Source organism: Leucopleurus acutus, assembly GCF_964270905.1.
Source record: "Leucopleurus acutus genome assembly, chromosome: X".
NCBI lineage: Eukaryota > Metazoa > Chordata > Mammalia > Artiodactyla > Delphinidae > Leucopleurus > Leucopleurus acutus.
In genome coordinates, this window is record NC_139148.1 from 19,366,080 (window position 1) to 19,381,508 (window position 15,429).

Sequence of the window (15,429 nt, forward strand, 5' to 3'; positions counted from 1 at the left end):
GAGGTGGAAATGGAGCCCAAACCAACTGTAGGACACTTGACTCAGCTCAAAAGAGAACAATAGTGGAGCGAAACAGTATTAAGTGGCCAATTCTATGCCATTTCCAGAGAAAAGAGCTTCAGGGCACATAGTGAGCTTTCAAAACACTCCAGACTTGGTTCTGAATGCAGAGCAGGGGAAGAAAATAAAAACAGAGCAAGGGGGGTAGAGAGCAAAGTGGCTGACAGGCACAATTAAAAGGAGCTTGTGCTGCATTCCAGCCCTTAGCCTTGGTAACAGTTCTTTCTTCCCTTCTTCTAGTTTATTTCTTAATAAAAACTCAATATGAGAGTCCTTAAAATTGTCTGTTGCTCACCACGTTTTGCCCACTGAACTGAGACAGCTTGTTGGCTTTTCTTGGCATATTAGACAGTGATTATATATGAAAAGCTGAGATCTTTTTTTTAAATGTCTATCCATTCTATTTCGGACCCAACATCTCAGGGAGACAAAGATACTACAAGCCATCTTAGAAGGCACATTATTTTGGTTTCCCATGTAACAGCACGACAGGAATTCAACATCAGTGCCCAGAGTCAACCTAGACTATGATGAAGTTCAGCCACAGGCTAGCTACCATTTTGCCTAGAGAAGTGTTTCCTCTTTGCAGCCAGTCTCTTCACATTCTTTTATATGTGTCACCGGCTGCATCTTGGCCTACCCAAAACAACTACATGTCCTCCTGTGAGTTTCCAACACCACCAACTGACACTGAAGAGAGGGTTTTACAAGGATCTCAATAAAGTTTTGGAGGCTTAACACTGGGATGTGGAGACTGTGTACATAGAGTCTTCAGACTCAGGGCATTCTCTGAAAAATCACACAAGCCTTAAAGACTAAAAACACTACCCCATCTCCTCTTCCTATCTAATTTTCCTACTAATTTTTCAAGGCCTAGGACAACTCTAACCCACCTTGAGAAGTCTTTTCTGGCATAAACAACTTACCGTTATCATTTCCTTCCAATAGTAGTTGTTTATGCCTTTTTTCTGGCACTTACATCATCTTCCCTTGATTCAAAGTAGAATCATAACTCTAACTTAGATGTGTACCTAACTTAGATGTGAAAGTCTTGTTTCACAAATGTATTAACAACAACTATTTTGTGCTCTTTTATAACTCTCAGGAGAGGTGTGATATATATGTGATACAGGTCTCTATCTCTATATATAGAGAAGCACAAGAGACAAACATGAAGGCTACAGAATGTTTAGAGCATTCAAGAAACCTGATTAACTTGATAACTTGATAAATTGACTTGCAAGTTCAACTTGATAACTTGGTTATCTTGTTTAGTGATTTTAAAAGGATCAGTCTTTAGTGGGACAATGAAGTATTCCTTTGTCTCTTTACATTGATTTAGTTTAAATCACATTTTAATTTACTTAGAAATTTGAAATAACATTAATGGAGGGCATGAGATTTTTATGCTTGTTAAAAAAAGAAATGAGTTGGAAAAAAATGATTAAGAAACACTACTCCATGTCATTTACCTAAACTGTATTTCTGATAATAAAATGAGGAAAAATGCCCCTTGTGTCCCTTCAGCTTGATTCAAACGTGGGCCCCTAAGGTGCACGTCGATGGACTCAAAAGGCATTTATCCCAGTGTGAACATACCACCTGCCACTTTTCAATCAGCAGCACTTCCACGAGAATCATTTGAGTACTCAAATCTCCCCAAGGGATCTTCCATTTTTTTGACTCAGCATGTAAGCAGGCAAACTGGTTCTGGTGTCTCACCCACTGTAGAAGCTTCTTATAACAGCAATAGCAGGGGCATTTTTGTAGGCAGTATAATTACTCACCCTCAGTATTACACAGCTGTTCTGAGCACATTTCCCTCTTCTGCTCAAAAAACAAACACAGAACAACTGTCTAACTTAGTGCCTATTTTGCCTTCTGTCTCCACTACCCTATTAGAAAGAAGTTGTCTCCTTTCTTATGTGCTTCTCCATGCCAATCCTTTGAGTAAATACAGTTGTAACTCTTCTTGAAGAAGCTTGCCTGAGGTGTATCTACCATCTTTTCATACACAGCCTTTCCACTATGGTACTCCATTGCAGGGAAAAAGAGAAATTTACATGGTCCAAAGATAAATTCAAATTTCTACTACGCTTTGAATTTGGCCAAACAAAAAACACAGAGGGCAACTGCTTATTTTTTAAGGATGAATGAATCCAGTCATATCTGGTGTTGTGAACTATTTTTCACATGAGTTGCTTTCATTGGAGACATTTGCTCTGATGTTTTCCTTTTCATTATTTATGTTGGTGGCCTTGTAAGAGAAATGTAAGCCATGCTAGGGAGGTGACTCACACATATTTCATAAAAGTCTGAGTAGTTATGGAAGCCTTTGAGGATGGTGCCAGGTTCCAACTGAGTTCTACAGGTTGTGAAAAACAGGAAATCATACAAGGAACTTCGACAATTGGAGTTTGTTTAAGGATACACAGGCACTGGAAATGGAAAGACATTGGGAGCCAAGGGAAATCTGGGGATTGGCTGTTATCTCTTCTCTCACCAGCCACATCATCTCTTAATTATGGCTTCTCTGTAGCTCTCAATATCTGTTTCCTAAATATCTGCTTCCTCAAAATCTGCCATGAGGCCCCCTGACTGCTGATTCTAAATCATGAGACCTCCCGACATACATACTTTTAGCCTCAGTTCCTTATACTATTTGCTTCATTTTCTCAGTTCAGATTTCCAAGAAAGGTAATCTGTTTTACTAACAAAATATTTTCAAGCCAAGCTATGTACCAGGTACACATTCCATGGTCCCAACAACTATGGTCAAGGGGGTAGAGTCACCTGACCTGTGTAAGAATAGCCCTTCTTTAGGGGCAATGAGTGGGAAGTTTCCCTTAAAAGGAACTTCATGATACAACTTAGAGAAAAAAATGGCAGAGTAGGCAGCTCCAAGCTCTCGTTCCCCCATAGAAACATCAAAAAAACAAGCAGAAACTATGAAAAACAACTGTCTCAGAACTTTGGAAAACAGTCAAAGGTTTACAGCAATCAAGCAGGCAATGAATGAGGAAAAAGGCAACTTCAAAACAGTGGGAAAGCTTTGTGGAGTTGTTACTTGTCCTTACCTCAAGCCTTCTCTGGCATGGCAGGAGTTGTAGCCCATGGTCAGTGTGGGATTCTGGTTCCTGGTCCAAGAGAAAACAAAGCAGAGTCTATTTACAGATTATTGTGTATGTCTGTTCTAACCTGTCTGGGGGGTTATCTGAAGTACTGATGCAAGGTATTTATCTCCCTTTCACCTAACTCAAACTAAGGCCAGAAAAGCAAGGGGCATTATTCAAAAACACTGGAAGCCCAACTAACAGCCCATTGACACCTGGGGCCAAAGATTAATGTTGAAATATACAATAAACTGCCTAAGTCCCAGGAGCAAAAGTTGGGGAGAATTTCTTTGGCAAATTAGCACATTCAATAGCACCTGTGTATATGTGGGAATTTACAAAGGTGTGCACATGCCCAGGGCAAGGTACATGCTCAGAAAAGAACTGAGAAGACTCCAGTCTTTCACCTTGGGCCAGTCCCTAGGCTCAGTGCAAGCCAGGTTAAGTGTGGAAGGAGAATCCCAGAACAAAGCCAAGGTACAAAGATTGGGAGAGACATTTTTCATTTATATTGTTTGGTTTTGGTTTTTCTTATTTTCTTGTTGTTTTTAGCTCCTGGCATTCAAGCGATATCTGTCAACACACTAGCTGAACTTAAGCTAAGGAGCGGAGATTTCAGAGAACATACACATCAAGGAAAACAGTCTTTGCAAGAATAATTTGGAAAGTCACTAAACAAATGGACTGCTACAGCCTGCAACAATAAAAAAAAAAAAAGCAAAGGCAAACCCTGAGGAAAGAGAAGAATCTGGTTTGCAGAGCTGCAACATTCACATGTCTGTTTTGCACACACAAAAAAATCACAAGGCATACAAAGAAACAGCAAAGTATGGCCCATTCAAAGGGACAAAACAAATCTCCAGAAATCATCCCTGAAGAAACGCAAGCATCAAACTCACTAGACAGCTGTCTTAAATATGCTCAAAGAGATCAAGGAAAACATGGAAAAAGAACTAAAGCAATCAAGAAAACTACATATGAACAAAGCGAGAAAATCACTTTAAAAATAGGTTATAAAAACAATCAAATTTTAGAGCTGGAAAGTACAATAAATGAAATGAAAAAGTCACTAAAGAGGTTCAACAGCAAATAATACAGTCTAAGCCTTTAAATTGTAGAATTTAATCCATTTATATTTGAAGTAATTAATGATAAAGAAGGAATTACTTCTGCCTTTTTGTTAGTTTCCCGTATTTCTTATGCTTTTATTCAGCAAAATAGAAACAGACTCGCAGAAACAGAAAACAAACTAGTGGTCAAAAAAGGGAAGAAAGAAGGGGGGAGGGGCAAGTTAGGGGTATGGGAATAAGAGATTCAAACTACTATGTATAAAACAGATAAGCAAAAAGGGTATATTATATAGCTCAGGGAATTACCATTGCCATTACCTTGTAATAACTTTTAATGGAGTATAATCTTTAAAAATACTGAATCACTATTCTGTACATCTGAAACTAATATAATATTGCAAATCAACTATACTTCAGTAAAAAAAAAAAAGAAAAGCATAAATTGGCAGAAGAGATTTTTAAATATGATTATATGCTGTATTCAAGAGACAAACTTCAGATCCAAAAACTCAAATAGATTGAAAGTGAAAGAATGGGAAAAAATAGTTCATACAAATAGTAACCCAAAGAGAGCCGAGGTGTTTATACTAATATCAGACAAAATAGTCTAAGTAAAAAACCATAACAAGAGACAAAGGACATTATATATTGTTAAAAGGATCAATCCATCAAGAAGATATACAAATTATAAACATATATACACCAAACAACAGAGCCCCAAAATATAAAAAGCAACATTGATAGATTTGAAGGGAGAAATAGATAGTTCTACAATAACAGTTGCAGTATTCAATACCCCACTTTCAATAATGGACAGAATAAATAGACAGATCTATAAGGAAATAGTGAAACAACACTATAAACCAACTAGACCTAACAAAAAAAACACATTCTTCTCAAGTGGACATGGAACATTCTCCATCACAGAACATGTGTTGGGCCACAAAACAAGACTCAAATTTTAAAAAATTTAAATCACACAAAGTATTTTCTCTGACCACAATCAGTAACAGAAGAAAAATGGAAAATTCACACACACATAGAACCTTAAACAGCCAATGGGTCAAAGAAGAAATCACAATGGAACCTACAAACTATTTAGAAATGAATGAAATGAAAACACAATATACCAAAATTTATGGGATACAGTGAAGGCAGGGCTCTGAGGGTAATTTATAGCTATAAATGCATACATTAAAAAAGAAGATCTCAAATCCAAACCTAACTTTACATCTAGAGGAACTAGAAAAAGAAGAACAAAATAAACACAAAGCTAGCATAAGGAAGAAAATGATAAATATTACAGCAGCGACAAATAAAATACAGAATTGTTAAAAATACTAGTTCAATGAAACCAAAAGTTTGTTCTTTTAACAGAGCAACAGAAATGACAAACCATTAATTAGACTGACAAAGAAAAAGAAAGAAGACACAAATAACAAAAATAAAAAATGAAAGTGGAGATATTACTACTGACCTTATAAAATTAAAAGGATTATAAGAGAATATTATGAGCAATCATTTGACAAAAAGCTAGGTAACTTAGATGAAACAAATTCCTAGACATACAAAATCTATCAAAACCGAATAACAAAGAAACAGAAAATCTGAATAAACCTATAAATGTAAGGAGATTGAATCAGTAATCAAAAATCTCCCAACAAAGAGCTCAACCTAATGGCTTCATGGTGAATTATACCAACACTTTAAAGAACTAACACCAATCCTTCTCCAACTCTTCAAAAAAACTGAAGACAAGAAAACATTTCCTAACTGATTCTATCAGGCCAGCAGTGTCCTGATATTAAGCCAAAGACACTAAAAGAAAGTAGAACTACAGACCAATAGCCCTTATGAACATTAATGCAAAAATCCTCAAGAAAATATTAGCAAACTGAATTTAGCAGCATATTAAAAAGATTATACACCATGACTGAATGAGATTTATTCCTGGAAGGCAAAGATGATTCAACATACAAAAATCGATCAATGTAATACACCACATTAACAGAATAAAGAAAAAAGAATACATGATCATCTCAACTGATGCAGAAAAAGCTGAGCCCAGTCAAAACCACTGACCCACAGAAGGAACATTTAAAAATAAACCTAAAAATATATGATATTAAGTGAAAAAGACATATTGCCAAAGAACAGGTACAGCATTCAAGTATGGTTCAAAGCGTGCAAACACCATACATTTATTGTTTACATTATATATTACCTACATGTAATAACATTATTTAAAATATTCGCAGAAATAAAACAAACCAAATACAAACAACAGAAGAGGTATACAATAATGTTTTAGCTCTTTAAAAACTACATCTGTCTGATGGTTGAAGATGGGTGATAGAATATTGGTTACATTATACCATTCTTTCCACTTTGGGTTATGTTTGAAAATTTTGATGATTAAAAAGTTGCTATACTGGGACTTCCCTGGTGGCACAGTGGTTAAGAATCCACCTGCCAATGCAGGGGACACGGGTTCAAGCCCTGGTCCGGGAAGATCCCACATGCTGCGGAGCAACTAAACCCGTGTGCCACAACTACTGACCCTGTGCTCTAGAGCCCACAACCCACAACTACTGAGCCCGTGTGCCACAACTACTGAAGCTTGTGCTCCTAGAGCCCATGCTCTGCAACAAAAGAAGCCACCACAATGAGAAGCCCGCGCACCGCAACGAAGAGTAGCCCCCGCTCACCACAACTAGAGAAAGCCTGCATGCAGCAACAAAAAACCCAACACAGCCAAAAAAGAAAGAAAGAAATCTATATATTAAAAAAAAAGTTACTACACCAAACAACAGTTTAAAAAACACTTTGAGAGAATTGGGGAAATCTGATTATGGGCTGGGTATTAGACAATATTAAGAAATTTCCACTATTTCTGTCAGGTATAATAATGACATGGTGGTCATGTAAAATAAACAAACAAACAGGGCTTCCCTGGTGGCGCAGTGGTTGAGAGTCTGCCTGCCGATGCAGGGGACATGGGTTCATGCCCCAGTCCGGGAAGATCCCACATGCCACGGAGGGGCTGGGTCCGTGAGCCATGGCCACTGAGCCTGCGCGTCCAGAGCCTGTGCTCCGCAACGGGAGAGGCCACAACAGTGAGAGGCCCGCGTACCGCAAAAACAAACAAACAAACAAACAAACCTCACTGATGCATACCAAAATATCTGCAACTGAAACTACTTGAAGTCTAGGATTTTCTTAAAAAGTATTCTAGAAATATAAGAAAAGGAGGTGGAGGATAGATGAAAAACAGTTGGGAAAATATTGATAAGTGTTAAAGTTGGATAAAAGGCTACATGAGTAGTCAGCATACTATATATTTACTTTAGTGTATTTTTGAAATTTTTCTAGTAAAAAGTTTTTATATACCAAATTATATTGTGATGTACTATAATTACGGTATATTATTAAGATTTGTAAAAGCTAGAGGCAGGTACACAGTTATTCATTATATTTTCTGCTACTCTTTTCTATATGTTTGAAATATTGTTTCATTTTAGAAAGAAAATTCTACATCTTCCCCATGTAAACTTTACCAGTCTCACAAATATCTCTGTAATACCACTCTTTAGAAGCTTAGCAGAAGCCTACAAGTCCTACAAAGTAGAGTTGAAAGACTTCTATCTTAGAAATAGTTCATATGTTCCAGAAAAACCCCAAGAACTAAGAATTCATTTCCAAAGCAAAATGTACAAGATTCAGGAGGCTCCTAAAAGTGTTTTCTTTTTGTATTTCCAAAGAGCTGTCATGCCCTTTTAATACAATGCCTCCTGTATCACCCAAAGAATTCCCGTTGCTTAACATCTCTGTGGACCCCCTACAGTGCTATGAAGTAGGGTAAGTGAAGTATGCTTCCCTTGGAGGAAAAGTGCTTGTCATAAGAAGTAATTTACCTCTTGGAGCCAAAACATACCATTTCACTGCCAGAAGAAGACATTTTGTCAAGTCAAAAGGTAGGATTGTGAATGAGGATGGAGGGGGAGAGGGAGATAGAATTTGCCAAGGTAATGAAGCAGGAAGGGTGGTACGTTAGAAAAAGCACAGGCCTAGAGCCAGCGCCACCACATATAATTGCATAGACTTGAGGAATCTGTTTTAACATTTCTACGTTTCAGAAAAGTTGGTTTATATTGATGCAACACTGGCTGCACATCTGAATTCCTGGAGAATGCCCAGACCCCTCCCCAGTCAAATATCTCTGGGATAGATCTTGGCCAAGGACCATTCTTAACACTCCTGAGGTGATTCTAATGTGCAGCCAGGTTTGTGACCCACTGGTTTAGATCTCTTAAGGTCTCTTCCACTTTTCACTCTACCTGGATATATCTGTAGGAAACTATGATAGCTGTAGTTTTTGCCTTTCTAGAATGCCTACTCGACACCTCCCTCCAGTAACAGCCACCTTCTGTTAGAGAACATGTTCCAAGTGGCTCTGTTTGGCTAATGCCTTGCTCATCTTATACTGAGCATTTTCTCGTTATTGTTATATTAAATTCGATTTATGTCATTAAAGAGAATCAAGCAATGGTTATAGCTGTGCCCAATAAAAACCCCAAAGTCTGAAGGGCCCACAGAATAAAGGACCCAAATAAAACATCCTGAAATCATGTTTTTTGTTTCACTTTGTTAGAATTCAGCAAGAGATATATTCAGTAATCAAATCCCTATGATTCTATAAAGCTCTATTAATGACAATGGCCCACTCCACTAAACCCCTAAACTTTCTTCTGTTAAAGATCATTTATAGAGTGAGTTTCTAAGCCCAGAAAATGTGAATCCATAGCCTACAACTCTTAATCACAAACCAGTATCATCCCAGAATAAACAGCAGGGCATGCTCTTTATTCGTCTTGTGATTAATAGATGGGCAGGGTGGTAGGGTAATAACCCTTTCAGAATCATCACTGGTGATACAAAAAATGTTAGCTATTCTCCTGAACTTAACGTATTATATTTCAAATTATTGTTTAAAAAAAACCCTTGTTGCCATTTGGATACTCCTTTTTTTTTTCCATCTTTATTGGCGTATAATTGCTTTACAACGTGAAGTAAGTCAGAAAGAGAAAAATAAATACCGTATGCTAACACATATATATGGAATTTTTTTTACATCGTCTGAAGAACCTAGGGGCAGGACAGAAATAAAGATACACATGTAGAGAATGGACTTGAGGACACGGGAAAGGGGAAGGGTAAGCTGGGACGAAGTGAGAGAGTGGCATGGACATACATACACTACCAAATGTAAAATAGATAGCTAGTGGGAAGCAGCCACATAGCACAGGGAGATCAGCTCAGTGCTTTGTGTCCACCTAGAGGGGTGGGATAGGGAGGGTGGGAGGGAGACGCAAGAGGGAAGAGATATGGGGACATACTAACACACCACTGTAAAGGAATTAAACTTGAATAAAGATGTTAATATATATATATAAGAAACTTACATTAAAATATACACATTTATATAACACTAAAATCCAAATACCTTCAGGATAATCTAACAGTCCATCCTAAATACCAAGGAATCCTGTAGGAATATGTAGGAATCCGAATCAAACAGGATGTAACTAAGAAAATATCTCAGGGTAAGTAAGCTTTGAGGCAGGTTTTGAAGGAAGAGGTTACAAATTGGAGCCAAGTTAGGATGGTGAGTTTAGGGCTGTTAAAAAGATGCTTTCAAATGAGAGAAACAATGTACCTATAGAAGGGCTAGTCATGACATGGCCTGGGTTATGATCCTTAAATCCCTTTTGGAAATGCATGTTCATAAACTACAAAACCAATTTGGAGTTTTGACTTCCTGTTCTTATCCTGAAGAATAATATAGTTATAGTGTAGTACTGTGTCACAGACCAATTTTGCAAGGGCTAGTACCAAGTCTTACTGGTATTTATATTCCTAGCAGGTGAAATAATGACTAGTACATGGTAACCCCTCAAAAAATACTTATAGTTGTTTGTTAACTAATAATGAAGTAACTAACTGATTACCTAATCAAACAGGTATCTAGATACTGTCTTGAACTTTATATATGTCCTCTGTATTGCTTAAATTAAAACCAGATATTTGAGGATATCAGGGAACTTCTGAAGCAGACAACAGTCCTCAGCTGCAGCCCAGTAGGCAAGGAACACCCAGAATTTCTCCTTCTGGTCATCAGTGAGCACAACGCCGGGTGAGTCAGGGACCACTGGAGCAGATGACGACACATTCAAATCACAGCCCAGCTCTAAGCAAGCAGCAGTTGCTAAGAGTTCCTGGCTGACCTGAGCAAGTCCACGCAGCCCATGAAGCCAAGGGCAGCCCTGGTCAAAACCTGCCAGACATTAGTCCCATCTGTCTGCCTCATGCTACTTGGAGCACTCCACTCACCCCACTGGGAAGTGTACTTGGACCCTTACTTCCAGGCCCAGAGAACAATCCTGCTCAGATGCCTTGTATCTTGGCTCCTTAGGGCTAGACTCTTGGCGACTGCCAACATGATCATTAACTGGCCTCTTACATTAATCCATGCTATTGGAGCAGTAAGAAAAAGTTTTAACGGACACCTACTTTTTTCATCTATCCACTTTCCCTAACATGTACATTTAAACAGTTCTCTCTGCTCTAGGTACTGCAAAGAAAAGAAGTGTCAGAGACAAGAAGAGCTACCGAAATATTCAGCCTCTTTGGGGATAGTAATCCTGCTCCTGAGAATTTATAAAAGGGAAATATTCCAACAGGGGAAAAAAAGCTGTCAGTAGATTTTCATTGAAGTATTATACATAATAGTAAAGATTTATAAATAATCTAAAAGTTACACAATATGAAAACAATTTTGTAATTTATGATACATCAGCTCAGTACAGTACTCTCAGTTACAATAATTATGAAGATTGTCTAAAAAATGGAAACATACATAGAAGAGTGATAATTCAAAAGCAGAATTCAAAACTGTAAGTATGCTCTGATTGCCGTCTGTTACAGTAATATAACTATAGATAAAGATTGGAAAAGAACATGAGATAAAATGACATTTGATGCTTTAGCAATGTAGGACTATGAGTATTTTTTAATTCAGAGGATCACCTAATATTACTAAAACTGAATAGTCAACAATGTGTCATTCCTAAATGTAAGGCCAGAAACTATCAAACTCTTAGAGGAAAACATAGGCAGAACACTCTATTACATAAATCACAGCAAGATCCTTTTGACCCTCCTCCTAGAGAAATGGAAATAAAAACAAAAATAAACACATGGGACCTAATGAAACTTCAAAGCTTTTGCACAGCAAAGGAAACCATAAACAAGACGAAAAGACAACCCTCAGAATGGGAGAAAATATTTGCAAATGAAGCAACTGACAAAGGATTAATCTCCAAAATATACAGGCAGCTCATGCAGCTCAATAACAAAAAAACAAACAACCCAATCCAAAAATGGGCAGAAGACCTAAATAGACATTTCTCCAAAGAAGATATACAGATGGCCAACAAACACATGAAAGAATGCTCAACATCATTAATCATTAGAGAAAGGCAACTCAAAACTACAATGAGATATCATCTCACACCAGTCAGAATGGCCATCATCAAAAAATCTAGAAACAATAAATGCTGGAGAGGGTGTGGAGAAAAGGGAACCCTCTTGCACTGCTGGTGGGAATGTGAATTGGTACAGCCACTATGGAGAACAGTATGGAGGTTCCTTCAAAAACTACAAATAGAACTACCATATGACCCAGGAATCCCACTACTGGGCATATACCCTGAGAAAACCATAATTCAAAAAGAGTCATGTACCAAAATATTCACTGCAGCTCTATTTACAATAGCCAGGAGATGGAAACAACCTAAGTGTCCATCATCGGATGAATGGATAAAGAAGATGTGGCACATATATACAATGGAATATTACTCAGCCATAAAAAGAAACGAAATTGAGTTATTTGTAGGGAGGTGGATGGACCTAGAGTCTGTCATACAGAGTGAAGTAAGTCAGAAAGAGAAAGACAAATACCGTATGCTAACACATATATATGGAATCTAAGAAAAAAAAATGTCATGAAGAACCTAGGAGTAAGACGGGAATAAAGACACAGACCTACTGGAGAATGGACTTGAGGACACGGGGAGGGGAAGGGGTGAGCTGTGATGGGGTGAGTGAGTGGCATGGACATGTATACACTACCAAACGTAAAATAGCTAGTGGGAAGCAGCCGCATAGCACAGGGAGATCAGCTCGGTGCTTTGTGACCACCTAGAGGGGTGGGATGGGGAGGGTGGGAGGGAGGGAGACGCAAGAGGGAAGAGATATGGGGACATATGTATATGTATAACTGATTCACTTTGTTATAAAGCAGAAACTAGCACACCATTGTAAAGCAATTATACTCCAATAAAGATGTAAAAAAAAAAATGTGTCATCTCTGAATCTCAGTGTTACCATAAGAGCATTTCCTTTGTTTCTGTTAGTACACCAATTAAAAACCAATAGAAAGAAACTGTAAAGAAATCTTGAGACTGCCATTTTGAAATTTATTTTCATATCACAATTCCTAGAGGTCAAGAACTATTTTTTAATCATTTAACTCATTCAATTTTTAATCCTCTGTATAATCCAACACAGTGTCTCATACACATTAAATGCTCCATAAATATTGTTGAAACAAGAGAAGGAATAGTTCCCCACCCCACTCCACAAAAGAATTTGCAACAAAGCTGTGGAAAACAACCACATAAAATGAATGAATCTAAAGGCTTTGTCTGGGTTAGATTCTTCCAGAAGTAGACCCTGAGACAAGGATTCACATACAAGTAGTTTACTCTGGAGATGATCCCAGGAAGCTCTGGTAAGGGTGACAGGAAGTAAGCCAGGGAAGGGAAAGAAGCCAGAAAAGGGTTCATTACAGAGCAGGTTACTGCTGTGGGCAACTGAGACTCAATCCTGCTGGGGACCTCTGAGATACTGTAGAACACATCTCAGAGTTATCCTCAGCAAAGGGTGACGGAGCAGCAGAATTTATTCACCAACTTCTCATCTATCATTTGCTGACGACTGCTTCTGGGGCATTCACTTGCCCTAAACATAGGCTGAGAATAATCTCAGCAGAAAAACCCCATAGGGAGGAAGTTAACAAGTAGCAAGTGTTCCTAGTGAGAAGCCAATATTTGTGTTTACATGAATCAGCGGCGTCTGTTGAGGGGCTATATGACAGAGGTGCTGACAGTGTCTGCCAAAGGGGCTATATGATAAATGCCAAAAGGCAGCTCAGAGAGATCTTCCAGTGCAGAGGAAGTAGAACTAATCCTTAAAGGAGCAGCAGGATGTGAATGGAAATCACAGTCCCCATGAAAGAAGGCTCCTGGGATAAGTGAATTTATCAGCATCACACCTAGCCCTTGACGAGTGCTCAGAAAATGTTAGTTTTTATCTTTCCCCCAGCCAAGAATATGGGGAGTCTTAAATTGCTATTCTATGGGTGTCCTAATGCTCTAAACGGCAGAATGGAGAAGGCATGGCAGGAGTCAAGTCCTAGGACTGGGTATGTACAAGGGGTGCTCAATGGATGAGAAGAAAACAAGGTTAGTTGGAGCAAGTCTCTTCATGGCACCATTATTATCAATTCCAGTGAAACAGGAGAGGAAGAAACTATGGCAAGCAGGAGGAATGGAGATTTGGGGGCTAACTGCGACCTCAAATCAAACACCATCAGAAACGTTTAGAGAGATTTGTATTAAACTATCTTGGGTGAATTGTGGTCCACTTACATGTGAAGAAAAAATGACCCTTGCCCATCAAGGACAAAGAATAAAGAGGAGACATGGGTAGTAGTGGTAAGAGGTGACAACATGATACTTAGTCTTTCCTGCTGAGAAGCTTGTAAAGTGTCCCTGCCCTCACCCACTCACATTTGAACCAACAGTCAGAAGGGGCTTGGCAGCCGGTACCAGGGCCATCTTCTCTAAAGCTTTGACAACCCAGCAACCAATGTGAGGACTGGCTCTGCAAGGAGACCCAAGTCATGGTCACTTCACAGTCATCAGATCCTTGTTGCCTTCACAGCATTCCCAGGGTTTGTGTTGGGCAGGGAGAGAGGGGATGCAGGGTGCAGTGAGTCAGAATTCTAGGGAAAAATACTGAGTGAGGAAGCTGTGACGGCCTTCTTAATAACTAGCTTCCGGAGCTGGAACTGGAAATCAGAACCCTCTGGTTACAGACGCGGGATTTCACATACCCCTAAAAACAGCTGTTCCATGCACTTTTTTCTGAGTGTGTCTGTTTGTGTGTGTATGTGCGCATGCTCAAAGATCAATGCAAAAAAAAAATACCCATACATTAAAAAAAAAAGATCAATGCAAAGGTTTCAGGGACTCAGAAGAGTATATTATTTTCTCCCTAATTCTAATTCTTCATGACTCCTGATAATTTTCACTTGAGATATAGTGAAAAGAGCCTTGGACATATCATCAGGCTGTGCTCAAACCCTGTTTCAGCTGTGCTACTCCATTCTAGCTGTACCACTCCAGGCAAGTTCATCAGTTCTTCACCTGTCAAATAGTGTTATCACAAGGCTTAATGATAAGTATTAAGCTGGTCCCCACCATGTGGCAGGCACTGCTCTAGTTGCTCATTCCAGATTCACCACAACCCTGTTGGGTAGGTGCTAATATTACTACCCTTTATACATATGAAGAAATGAGGCACAGAGACAGCACGCAACTTGCTCAGGGTCACACAGCTAAAAAGTAGCAGGTGTAAGGCTTGAGCCCAGGCAACCTGGCTCCAGGGCCTGCCCTTTTAACCACCATGCTCTGTCACTTCTCAGGAGGTGAAAATGCATGCCTGGTGAAAATGGAGCTGGGACTCAATACTTTACATTCACATTTTACACTTTGAAAGGTTACAGGGTACAGTAAGAGAACTTGGGCTTTGGAGTCAGACTAATCTGAATGCCATTTAATTGCTGTGTGATCTTGGGAAAATACATCATCTCTTTGAGCCTCAGTTTCCCAAAAGTGAAGCTGAAATCATAATCCCTATGTCAGAGGGCTGCTGGGATATGTGAATTTACCTGCACCACACCTGGCATTTGATAGGTGCTCAGATAAACGTTGGTTTTAATCCTCTCCCTAATCAGGTACATGTAAGAGCCTTGAAATTGTTCCTCTACGAGTGTACTAACA

General features: G+C 38.8%; 1 long non-coding RNA gene across 1 annotated transcript in view; it reads right to left on the reverse strand.

Moving 5' to 3' along the window:
• LOC309978341 overlaps positions 1-15,429 on the reverse strand; it is a 64,139-nt gene that overhangs the window by 4,425 nt on the left and 44,285 nt on the right. The window contains exon 2 of the long non-coding RNA XR_014327119.1: positions 3,138-3,197. This is a non-coding gene — a long non-coding RNA (uncharacterized lncRNA). The remainder of the gene's footprint in view (positions 1-3,137; positions 3,198-15,429) is intronic.